We start from the raw sequence: 13586 nt of genomic DNA, 5'->3' as shown, positions 1-13586 counted from the left end.
ATAAAGCAATAAATCAAAGTAAAGACATTGAAGCAACACAAAGGAAGATTAAGTTTCAGCGGTTGCTTTCAACTTGTAACATGTATATCTCATGGATAATTGTCAACATAGAGTAATATAACAAGTGCAATATGCAAGTATGTAGGAATCAATGCACAGTTCACACAAGTGTTTGCTTCTTGAGGTGGAGAGAGATAGGTGAACTGACTCAACATAAAAGTAAAAGAATGGTCCTTCAAAGAGGAAAGCATCGATTGCTATATTTGTGCTAGAGCTTTTATTTTGAAAACATGAAACAATTTTGTCAACGGTAGTAATAAAGCATATGAGTTATGAAAGTTATATCTTACAAGTTGCAAGCCTCATGCATAGTATACTAATAGTGCCCGCACCTTGTCCTAATTAGCTTGGACTACCGGATCTTTGCAATGCACATGTTTTAACCAAGTGTCACAATGGGGTACCTCCATGCCGCTCGTACAAAGGTCTAAGGAGAAAGCTCGCATTTTGGATTTCTCGCTTTTGATTATTCTCAACTTAGACATCCATACCGGGACAACATGGACAACGAGATAATGGACTCCTCTTTAATGCATAAGCATGTGACAACAATTATTATTCTCATATGAGATTGAGGATATATGTCCAAAACTGAAACTTCCACCATGAATCATGGCTTTAGTTAGCGGCCCAATGTTCTTCTCTAACAATATGCATGCTCCAACCATTAAGGTGGTAGATCTTTCTTACTTCAGACAAGACGGACATGCATAGCAACTCACATGATATTCAACAAGGAATAGTTGATGGCGTCCCCGAAACATGGTTATCGCACAACAAGCAACTTAATAAGAGATAAAGTGCATAAGTACATATTCAATACCACAATAGTTTTTAAGCTATTTGTCCCATGAGCTATATATTGCAAAGGTGAATGATGGAATTTTAAAGGTAGCACTCAAGCAATTTACTTTGGAATGGCGGATAAATACCATGTAGTAGGTAGGTATGGTGGACACAAATGGCATAGTGGTTGGCTCAAGTATTTGGATGCATGAGAAGTATTCCCTCTCGATACAAGGTTTAGGCTAGCAAGGTTATTTGAAACAAACACAAGGATGAACGGTGCAGCAAAACTCACATAAAAGACATATTGTAAACATCATAAGACTCCACACCGTCTTCCTTGTTGTTCAAAACTCAATACTAGATGTTATCTAGACTCTAGAGAAACCAAATATGCAAACCAAATTAGCAAGCTCTAAGTATTTCTTCATTAATGGGTGCAAAGTATATGATGCAAGAGCTTAAACATGAGCACAACAATTGCCAAGTATCAAATTATCCAAGACATTTTAGAGTTACTACATGTAGCATTTTCCAATTCCAACCATATAACAATTTAACGAAGAAGAAACTTCGCCATGAATACTATGAGTAGAGCCTAAGGACATACTTGTCCATATGCTACAGCGGAGCGTGTCTCTCTCCCACAAAGTGAATGCTAGGATCCATTTTATTCAAACAAAACAAAAACAAAAACAAACCGACGCTCCAAGCAAAGTGCATAAGATGTGACGGAATAAAAATATAGTTTCAGGGGAGGAACCTGATAATGTTGTCGATGAAAAAGGGGATGCCTTGGGCATCCCCAAGCTTAGACGATTGAGTCTTCTTATAATATGCAGGGGTGAACCACCGGGGCATCCCCAAGCTTAGAGCTTTCACTCTCCTTGATCATATTGCATCATACTCCTCTCTTGATCCTTGAAAACTTCCTCCACACCAAACTCGAAACAACTCATTAGAGGGTTAGTGCATAATAAAAATTAACATGTTCAGAGGTGACACAATCATTCTTAACACTTCTGGACATTGCATAAAGCTACTTGGACATTAATGGATCAAAGAAATTCATCCAACATAGCAAAAGAGGCAATGCGAAATAAAAGGCAGAATCTGTCAAAACGAACGAGTCCGTAAAGATGGATTTTATTAGGCCACCAGACTTGCTCAAATGAAAATGCCCAAATTGAATGAAAGTTGCGTCCATATCTGAGGATCATGCACGTAAATTGGCTTAATTTTCTGAGCTACCTACAGGGAGATAGACCCAGATTCGTGACAGCAAAGAAATCTGGAAGTGCGCAGTAATCCAAATCTAGTACTTACTTTTCTATCAAAGACTTTACTTGGCACAACAAAACTCAAAACTAAGATAAGGAGAGGTTGCTACAGTATTAAACAACTTCCAAGACACAAATATAAAATAGAGGTACTGTAGTAAAATAAACACATGGGTTATCTCCCAAAAAGTGCTTTCTTTATAGCCATTAAGATGGACTCAGCAGTTTTAATGATGCACTCCCAAGAAATAGTAGTTGAAGCAAAAGAGAGCATCAAAAAGCAAATTCAAAACAAATTTAAGCCTAACATGCTTCCTATGAAAAGGAATCTTGTAAATAAACAAGTTCATGAAGAGCAAAGTAACAAGCATAGAAAGATAAGACAAGTGCAGCTTCAAGATTTTCAAGCAAAAGAGAGGTGTTTTAGTAACATGAAAATTTCTACAACCATATTTTCCTCTCTCATAATAACTTTCAGTAGCAACATGAGCAAACTCAACAATATAACTATCACATAAAGCATTCTTATCATGAGTCTCATGCATAAAATTATTACTCTCCACATAGGCATAATCAATTTTATTAATTGTAGTGGGAGCAAATTCAACAAAGTAGCTATCATTATTATTCTCATCATCAAATATAGGAGGCAAAGTATTATCAAATAAAATTTTCTCCTCAATGTTTGGGGGACTAAAAATATCACACTCATCAAAACCAGCTTCCCCAAGCTTAGAATTTTCCATGGCATTAGCAACAATGGTGTTTAAAGCATTCATAGTAATAACATTCCCATTAGCATGCATATAAAGTTCCATGGGTTTTTTAATTCTCTCTTCAAACACATCATGTCCTAATTCAAGATAAAGTTCATAAAGATCTCTCATATTTTTGTTGTTTTCCATTAAGCCTAACTAGTGAAATCACACAACTTAGTATTCTCAACAGTACCCATTTTAGCAATAGTAAATAAAGCAAACTAAGTAAAATAAATGCAAGTAACTAATTTTTTTGTGTTTTTGATATAGAGTGCAAGATAGTAATTAAAGTAAAACTAGCAACTAAATTTTTTGTGTTTTGATATAATGCAGCAAACAAAGTAGTAAATAAAATAAAGCAAGACAAAAACAAAGTAAAGAGATTGAGAAGTGGAGACTCCCCTTGCAGCGTGTCTTGATCTCCCCGACAACGGCGCCGGAAAATATGCTTGATGGCGTGTATTTCACACGTTCGTTGGGCAACCCCAAGAGGAAGGTATGATGCGCACAGCAGCAAGTTTTCCCTCAGAAAGAAACCAAGGTTTATCGAACCAGGAGGAGCCAAGAAGCACGTTGAAGGTTGATGGCGGCGGGATGTAGTGCGGCGCAACACCAGGGATTCCGGCGCCACAGTCTTCAAAAAAGCATAACTAAATCATTCTAATTGAGAAAAATAAGTATAATATATCAAATTTTGCAGAAAAACAAGATCTATCATAGAAAAATATAAAATTGGAATATTTCAAATACCTAAACAAATCTTCTTAGAAATGAGCTATAATGTTCGAGGTTTCATGGCTTTCACACACGCCAAAAATGAAAATATTGTCGCTCGTGAGTCGGATTAGAAATGCGCGTCCGGGGTCTTACTTCCCATCCTAGGGCCCACACACGTGCCAAATATGATCTCGTTTCGGCAAACTATGCCATGCCGAGGCTGTTTTCCATCTCATTTCCCCTGAAATCCATAGAACTCCCTACGTGATAGCCCTTTTCGTGAAGGATTTTTCGAAATAATTGTCGTATCCCAGTTTTAACAAACGGAATAGTTACTATGACATATAAAATGACGTCACGCGGCTCCGTGGGATTTTTGGACTTCATTCAAATTGCCATCTGGCCAAAACAGGACCCCCGGGACATGCGGTATCGCCGTACCGGGCGTGCGGGTGCACCCATTCGCGAACAAACTAAACGGACAAAAATTAGCACATATAATGATGCTTTGTTGAACTAAAAACATTTTTTCCGAAATTTACGGAGCGACGGATAGTTGACCCCTAGTTCAAATCCGGTCAGTTTCCAGCGGATTCGGCGGGACACCGCCGGAAGCCGCATGGGTTCCTAAAAAGCTAACGCGTGCACATGTCATGTGATAGGTGGTGCATAGGTGGTCTACTATCATCGCACAGAGGTTTCACGTCATACTAAAATGCGCCCCATGTAACTGCTTCACAAATAAAAACCGTTTGGGCACGCTAAAAATGGAAAGATGGCCGTCCGTGGGTCGGATTAGAAATCCGCGTCCGGGGCCTTGCTTCTCATCCTAGGGTCCACACACGTGCCAAATATGATCTCGTTTCGGTAAACTATGTCATGCCGAGGCCGTTTCCCACCTCATTTTCCCTGAAATCCATAGAACTCCGGACGTGATAGCCCTTTTCGTGAAGGGTTTTTCAAAATAATTGTCGTATCCCAGTTTTGACAAAAGGATTAGTTACTATGACATATAAAATGACGTCACGCGGCTCCGTGAGATTTTTTTACTTCGTTTAAATTGCCATCTGGCCAAAACAGAACCCCCGGGACATGTGGTATCGCCTTACCGGGCGTGCGGGTGCACCCATTCGCGAACAAACTAAACGGACAAAAATTAGCACATATAATGATGCGTCGTTGAACTAAAAACAATTTTTCCGAAATTTCTGGAGCGACGGATAGTTGACCCCTAGTTCAAATCCGGTCAGCTTCCAGCGAATTCGGCGGGACACCGCCGGAAGCCGCATGGGTTCCCAAAAAGTTAACGTGTGCATATGTTATGTGATAGGTGGTGCATAGGTGATCTACTATCATCGCACAGAGATTTCACATCATACTAAAATGCGCCTCATGTAGCAGAAAACCAAAACTGATCATGGGTGCATATGCACCCTATATGTATAACACATATTTCAAAAAGTAAAAAATTAGGAACAAAAATTTAGCATGTAGAGGGACACCTTCTATGAGTACTGATGGCGTGTATTTCACACGTTCGTTGGGCAACCCCAAGAGGAAGGTATGATGCGCACAGCAGCAAGTTTTCCCTCAGAAAGAAACCAAGGTTTATCGAACCAGGAGGAGCCAAGAAGCACGTTGAAGGTTGATGGCGGCGGGATGTAGTGCGGCGCAACACCGGGGATTCCGGCGCCAACGTGGAACCTGCACAACACAACCAAAGTACTTTGCCCCAACGAAACAGTGAGGTTGTCAATCTCACCGGCTTGCTGTAACAAAGGATTAACCGTATTGTGTGGAAGATGATTGTTTGCAGAGAAAATAGTAAAACAAGTATTGCAGCAGATTTGTATTTCGAGTATAAAAGAATGGACCGGGGTCCACAGTTCACTAGAGGTGTCTCTCCCATAAGATAAAAGCATGTTGGGTGAACAAATTACGGTCGGGCAATTGACAAATAGAGAGTGCATAACAATGCACATACATGTCATGATAAGTACGAGTGAGATTTAATTGGGCATTACGACAAAGTACATAGACCGCCATCCAACCGCATCTATGCCTAAAAAGTCCACCTTCAGGTTATCATCCGAACCCCTTCCGGTATTAAGTTGCAAAGCAACGAGACAATTGCATTAAGTATGGTGCGTAATGTAATCAACAACTACATCCTCGGACATAGCGCCAATGTTTTATCCCTAGTGGCAACAGACACAACACAACCTTAGAACTTTCGTCACTCGTCCCGGTGTCAATGCAGGCATGAACCCACTATCGAGCATAAATACTCCCTCTTGGAGTTAAAAGCAAAAACTTGGCCAGAGCCTCTACTAGTAACGGAGAGCATTTAAGATCATAAACAACACATATGTAATAACTTGATAATTAACATAACATGATATTCTCTATCCATCGGATCCCGACAAACACAACATAGAGTATTACAGATAGATGATCTTGATCATGTTAGGCAGCTCACAAGATCCAACAATGAAGCACAATGAGGAGAAGACAACCATCTAGCTACTGCTATGGACCCATAGTCCGGGGGTGAACTACTCACTCATCACTCCGGAGGCGACCATGGCGGTGTAGAGTCCTCCGGGAGATGAATCCCCTCTCCGGCAGGGTGCCGAAGGAGATCTCCAGAATCCCCCGAGATGGGATCGGCGGCGGCGGCGTCTCAGTAAGGTTTTCCGTATCGTGGTTTTCGCATCAGGGGTTTCGCGACGAAGGCTTTAAGTAGGCGGAAGGGCAACGTGGGGGGCCACACGGGGCCCCACACCACAGGTCGGCGCGGCCAAGGGCTGGGCCGTGCCGCCCTATGGTGGCAGCCCCTCGTGGCCCCACTTCGTATCCTCTTCGGTCTTCTGGAAGGTTCGTGGCAAAATAGGCCCCTGGGACTTGATTTCGTCCAATTCCGAGAATATTTCGTTAGTAGGATTTCTGAAACCAAAAACAGCAGAAAACAGCAACTTGCACTTCGGCATCTTGTTAATAGGTTAGTTCCAGAAAATGCACGAATATGACATAAAGTGTGCATAAAACATGTAGGTATCATCAATAATATGGCATAAAACATAACAAATTATTGATACGTCGGAGACGTATCAAATACACGTAAAGTTTCACGTAAAACCGACAATTTTTGTACCCTATGTAAAAAAGACAAATAATGTCTCGAGAAATAGACTATTTTAACACCAAAAATTTGTCTTTTTACTACAAGACACAAAACATATCGGTTTTTTCTGAAACAACTTTGTGAATATGTAACATGTCAAGATATACACGAGGCATTTTTGTTTGTATTTTTTTAACATTTAGAAATATATTTAATATGCATTTCAAATAAAGGGTGCATATGCACCCAGGTGTAGAAACACCTTGTCCCTCATGTAGCTGCTTCACAAATAAAAACCGTTTGGGCACGCTAAAAATGAAAAGATGGCAGTCCGTGGGTCGGATTAGAAATCCGCGTCCGGAGTCTTGCTTCCCATCCTAGGGTCCACACACGTGCCAAATACGATCTCGTTTCGGCAAACTATGTCATGTCGAGGCCTTTTCCCACCTCATTTCCCCTGAAATCAATAGAACTTCGGACGTGATAGTCCTTTTCGTGAAGAGTTTTTTAAAATAATTGCCGTATCCCAGTTTTGACAAACGGAATAGTTACTATGACATATAAAATGACGTCACACGGCTCCGTGAGATTTTTTGACTTCGTTTAAATTGCCATCTGGCCAAAACAGGACCCCCGGGACATGCGGTATCGCCGTACCGGGCGTGCGGGTGCACCCATTCGCGAAAAAACTAAACGAACAAAATTTAGCACATATAATGATGCGTCGTTGAACTAAAAACAATTTTTTCGGAATTTCTGGATCGACGGATAGTTCACCCCTAGTTCAAATCCGGTCAGTTTCGAGCGAATTCAGCGGGACACCGCCTGAAGCCGCATGGGTTCCCAAAAAGCTAACGCGTGCACATGTCATGTGATAGGTGGTGCATAGGTGGTCTACTATCATCGCATGGAGGTTTCACGTCGTACTAAAATGCGCCCCATGTAGCTGCTTCACAAATAAAAATCGTTTGGGCACGCTAAAAATGAAAAGATGGTTGTCCGTGGGTCGGATTAGAAATCCGTGTCCGGGGTCTTGCTTCACATCCTAGGTTCCACACACGTGCCAAATATGACCTTGTTTCGGCAAACTATGCCATGTCGAGGCCGTTTTCCACCTCATTTTCGATAAAGTCAATCAAATTTAAACTAGAGGTACTTGATCTAATGCCCATGATTTTTGGGTAAGTTAACTTTGTAGGTTCAAAAGATGATATGGATATCATATTTGTATTCCTCTCATTTTTCTGATCAATTTAGACATATTATTTGCCAAATTTGCATTTACTGATATCAATTATTCCATATTAAATAAAAAGACAAAAAATCATTTAATTGTTTTTCAAATTCTATATTATTATTATATATATATATTCATTGTTGTTTACTTAAGTAATTGTTTAGAATTCAAAAATATAGAGGTGTGACATCATGGTCAAAGGGTTAATATGATAGATATGGTAATATTAACATCAAGGTGTCATTTCTTTCATGGAAGCTCATACAAAGAGAACCAAGAAGTTAAGCGTGTCAGGGTGAGAGTAGTGTGAGAATGGGTGACCAACTGGGAAGTTTGACCACAAGTGCATTTTAACCTAAGATTAAGTGTACTAAGTGTGATTGTGAAAGATTAACAAGTAAAAAAGTAGAAGATGAAAAGTGAAAAAAAAATATTTTTTCAAAAAAATATTTTGAATATTTTTTCGAAAATAATTTTGAAAAGTTTGAAATACTATGCCGACGGTTTTACCGTCGGCACAACAATCTGTGCCGATGGCCAATCTGTGCCGACGGTGATTGGACAGTCTTCGACCAGAACTGTGCCGACGATGCTACGCCGACGATCACCGTCGGCATCACCGTCGGCATAGCCTGTGCCGACGGCCTTCTGGGCTGTGCCGACGGCTGGCGGCGGTCGGCATACTCCATCTCTCCCGTAGTGCAAAACACCACTCCCGCTGTAATACTGTTAATATCATAGCCTCAAGAACTTAGCTGTTGTTAACCTTAGCATAGGTGGCACTTTGAACAATTTTATTTTTCTTTCAGCCTAGATGCTGAACAATGGTTTGTCCTTTCAACAATTTTCTTTTTCACTGAGCCTGGATGCCTAACAATGGTTTGCCCAGTTCCGTTATCTTCTGATAGTGGAACATGGCCGTTGTTGATCATACGGAAAGAAAACTAGCTGGACCACACAAAAATGTTAAATGTGCAACCCGCTACTGCAAAATGCCACGCAGAGTAAGAGAAAACAGGGCGGGGAGAGAGGGGAACAGACCAGTCACTGCTATTTTTTAGCGCGTCTGCTTGCTCCCGTGTTGGTGCTCTGCCTCCATGCCTCAGTTTAAGAGCATCTCCAGCCGTTGAGGCTCCCCAGGCCAAAATCCGGTGTTATTTAGCACCGGATGGATGTAATTTTTGGTCTGGGGAGGCCCATTATCCCAGCGGCAAGTCCAGGGTCGCCTGCTGACGCTCAACCACCAAGTAAAAAAGCGACGGTGCATTTGCCGGGAAGGGGAACCGTCCGATGGCAACCGCGTCCATCGCCGTATTGAACCGCCATAAATGGACCGCGAAGTGGCCTCGAGGCGCGAACCGCCGGAGAAGTAACTCCGCCGAAGAGCAACCGCCGCTATCTTCGTCGACAACCCACTACATAAACGATCTACCGGCCGGCGTCATTCATCTCTTCACCATCCTCTGTCGTCGAACACTTCAGCATGAGCAGTCTCTCTTTGCCATCGGACACAGATAGCGAGGGAAAATCGCATGTATGGCGCCATTGGTGGGACCGAGATGCAACGTCTAGCAGCGACGATTCCCCGCCGCCGGAAAGCGACGATTCCCTGCCGTCGGACAGCGATGATTCCCTACTGCCGGACAGCGAGAACGAGGAAGAGGCTGAGGAGCAGGACGAGGAAGAGGCCGAGGAGGAGGCGGCTCGGGCGAAGGCGGACGCAAAGGCGAATGCGAAGGCGCAGCCGGCGTGCACCTTCGACGATGAGGAGGACAGGAGTTCCTCCGACGCGTCGACCGACACCGCCTCTTCGGAGGAGGTGACGAGCCGGAAGCGCCAGTGTGAGGACGATGACGCGGGGCCATCATGGAAGAAGTAGTTTTTTTTTCAAAGTTTTTATATGTCTTCTTTATGTTTTTCCGAAGTATTTATATGTAATTTGTGCTCGCCAAAATTTTTCTTCTATCTATTAAATTAAAAACTTCCCCCAAATCACACGCGCGCCGTATCTCGGGAAGACGATGCGAGGAGGACGACGATCGCCTCTATCGCCGACAAGTCGGGGCCACCAAACGATTCCCGCGCTTTCGTTTCGTCCGGAGTCCCCGAGCACACCCCGGGGGGCTGGGGATGATCTGGGTTCTTTGGATGGATGAAAGCCCAAATCCGGGCGAAAACGAGGAACCGGGGGTGCGACTGGACCGTTTTCGTCCATCCGAATGAAAAAAAAATCATCCTGGGGGTCTCGTCGGGGAGACGGCTGGAGATGCTCTAAGTAGTGGTCGCTGATGGGACAAAGCCTTTTTTGCACCCGGGAGCATAGCTCCGGTTTTTTAAATGACTTCCAAACGTGGTTTAAAATATCAAAAAATTCCAAACCAAAAATTGATGCATACATGTTGACATCCTATGTGCTCATAAAGTCGTTTCGCCATAAACCGATTTTTCCTTTAGCCGCGTCCTTCTCCGGCCATTGCTTGACCACCAGGAGGGAGTTAAGATAGCTCACTAAGAACTGTCGCGGTCCTTCAGTAGAGGGGCGTGGCTTGTCATGAGTCATCTCATTGTGGGCATGCCATATGCGCCAGATGGTCATCAGTGTCATAGCACGCTGTATCTCAGTCAAGTTTTGTAGCAGCTGTAGCAGCCACTCTCTGAGAGAGTTCCCATACTTCTCTTCATGGGCAGCCAAAGGCTTCTGGCATGCGGGCATCGGACAAAGATATGAAAGGAATCCTCTTCTTCTGTACCAGACTTGGCATATAGCCGTAGTCGCCATCTTTTGCTTGTTAGCTGTTGATGTTGGTCTAAGCTGTGGCCTTGCCTTAGGCTTTAAGCGCTTTAAAGGCGAAAAAATCCCGAGCGCTTTAGATCTCCTTACCACCTTAAAAAACCATGATCCAGTGATCAATGTAATATGAACAGAACTAGGCACTGGATACTAAAAAAAGGACCCCTCGCGTCGTCCCCCTAGGCGGCGCCAGGGCGACCGATTCCGTGCCGCCGGGCCTTCCTCGTCCAGGGCTCCCCTGCCGCTGCCGTCGCAGGCTTCCTCCGCGGCGGTGGCGGCACCCCCCGCTGCCAAAGGTGGTTGGGGGGCGGGCCTGTTTCACGCGGTGGAAGGCCGTCCCGTGGGGGCGTCGGCGGCCGGGATTGGGGATGCCGAGTCGGCGGGCTCGGGTCGAGGTGGTGATGGCGGGTGCTCGCCGGCATCTGCGGCGTGGTGGCGTGGGCAGAGCTCGAGCTCAGGGCGGGGCTGCGGGGAGGCTTCAGTGATGGGCGTTTCTGCCCAGATCTGCAGCGGCTGGGGCTCGCCGGCGTTCGGGGGCCAGGGCGGTGGCTCTGACCAGTGGCGGCCCTCCCGTGGGCGTGCTGGTCTGGCGCGGAGGAGCTTATGGTGGTGGGAGAAGTTCTGGTGGTGGCTGCAGGGACCAGAGCGGTGCTGGGTGGCAGGGCGGCGGCCCCGTGTGTGCTCTGGGAGGCTTGGCGGCCGCTGTGGCTGCGAGGGCGGCATGGCGGCTGGACCGGGGAGCTCGCGCTGCTGCGGCCGATGGCTCGGCCTTGGATCCCTGTGTTGACGTCCGTCGAAGCTCCCTCTCTGTGGCGGTTGGCGGCGTCCGCGGTGCTCTTCTCGGCGAGCTTGGTCTGGTTTTGGTGGCGGTGGTGGCTTGTGTGCGGCGGTGGCGCCGCTTCTGCACATGAGGTGTGTCTGCGGAGTGCGGGCTGACAACCCTTTCGGTCTTCGTCTCGCTGTGCAGCCGCGTGAGGGTGTGGTGGCTCGTTTGCTCCGGGCGAAAGCCTGACCGCGCGGCAGGACTTATTGTACTTGCTCTTATAAGTTTGCTTAGTTAGAGGAGAGAGATTAGGAGAGAGAAGAGAAGTGGGCTCGTATCCAATAGCCAGCTCTAGCACGTGCTCCTAGACATTATGTGAGACTAAAAGGTGGGCCATGTATTGTAAAAGTACTACACTTTTATAGCTTACTAGTATTGTACATGCTAGCTATAAGTTGACTATAGATGATGTGGCAAATTTTATAGCCGGCTACCAGCTACACTATTGTTCTTGCTCTTATGATACTAGCACTATGACTAGTCTTAATGGCAGTGTCCAAAATTTATGTCACATTTGAATGTCAATACCTAACATTAGTTCGGTAGAAGAATCAACGTTCAAGTCTATTCACATGGGAAAAGAATAATTTCACTCGTTTTTATTGGCTGCAAGTTTATCGATGGAACACATTCCCTCTCTCGGTAAATTTTCCAATTGGTACATTTTTGTTTCAAGATATTTAATCCGACTCCGTTCCTCATACTATGAAGATGTTGGTTTTCACCATTGCACTACCGCACCATCACCTCTAGTCAGTGGTGGAGCCAGGACAACAACCATGTGTTGTCAGATTAATATTGTGTAGTCAAATACATTTATTTGTATAAATTTTTAATAATATTTTGCAAACTTTTAGCTTGTATTGTTAAAAAACTGTGTAGTCATATGACTACACGGCTCAAGTGTGGCTACGCCACTGCCTCTAGTGAAGTGTTGTCAATGGCCTCCTCCTTCCCCGTTGTTGCCACGACTGCGAGAAGCAAAAATAAGACATCATTTGAGGCCAAGAAATAGATAAACCAGAGTAGCCATTTATGGCTTGCTATAACAATGATGAAAAGAAAGAAAAGAAAAACTTCTGCCGCAAATAATTAGCACTTTCAAAAAAAAAGTGGTGTCATCTTAACTATTTTTATTTTGCACGGAAAACTTGTAGCAAAGTAGGCGGTTCAAATTCAGAAACAACCTGGGCATGACGGTCGACATGGCAGTAGATGGCACCTTGGAGAAGATAGACCGTGAGATCATCTAAGAAGGAGCACCTCCGCAAATGTTGGTGGAAACATGTTGCATTGCGCAGCGAATGTTCGTTTATAGAACATAAAGTTTTGTGCTCGGGCATTGCGTTTCAGAAGGCGCGTACATCGCTGGTGGCGTCCCGCCGCTGCACCGACTCGCGCCCTGCAGCTACGCCGGTCCCTCAGGCCGTGGCGTCGCCGCACGCGGTTGCCTTCGCCGTTCCCCGCGCGTCGATGTCCGAGGCCACCACAGCGCCGCCCCTTCGGCGCGGGTCGCCTCCATCGGCGCATGGTCTTCGTCACCGCAACGCCCGTCTAGGCGTCCAGCATGACCACCCCTGGTCACCGCTGGGTTAGCCGCCTTGTACGTCTTCGTACACTACAGCTTCGCCGCCAGCGTCCTCGCCTCTTCCCCGACTACGTCACCTGCTACTCTACTCCGACACCCGTCGTCGAGACTCGCCTCTTCCCCGACTACACCACCTGCTCCTCTTCTCCGACACCCGTCGTCGAGACCTCCTCTACTAGTCTACTCGGACATGGCGCGCACTTTGTAATGTTCCCTACCCTCGCATGCCCGGTACTGGCAACACCGGAAGTGCCTTCGTCCCCGACACGTTCCCGAGTCTGGCAAACTCGCGTCGGACGTCTCGTCTTCATCGGCTTCGACAACGTCTTCTTCGGCATCGCCTCTACGACTGCCTCGACCGCGTCACCGACTTCGTCTTTGCGTACTCGGTTCTGGCAAAATCGGAGTATGCCTTCGTCCCC

This window comes from Lolium rigidum, chromosome 3 (genome assembly GCF_022539505.1).
Source record: "Lolium rigidum isolate FL_2022 chromosome 3, APGP_CSIRO_Lrig_0.1, whole genome shotgun sequence".
Classification (NCBI taxonomy): domain Eukaryota; kingdom Viridiplantae; phylum Streptophyta; class Magnoliopsida; order Poales; family Poaceae; genus Lolium; species Lolium rigidum.
Note: the sequence above shows the minus strand (reverse complement) of the source record.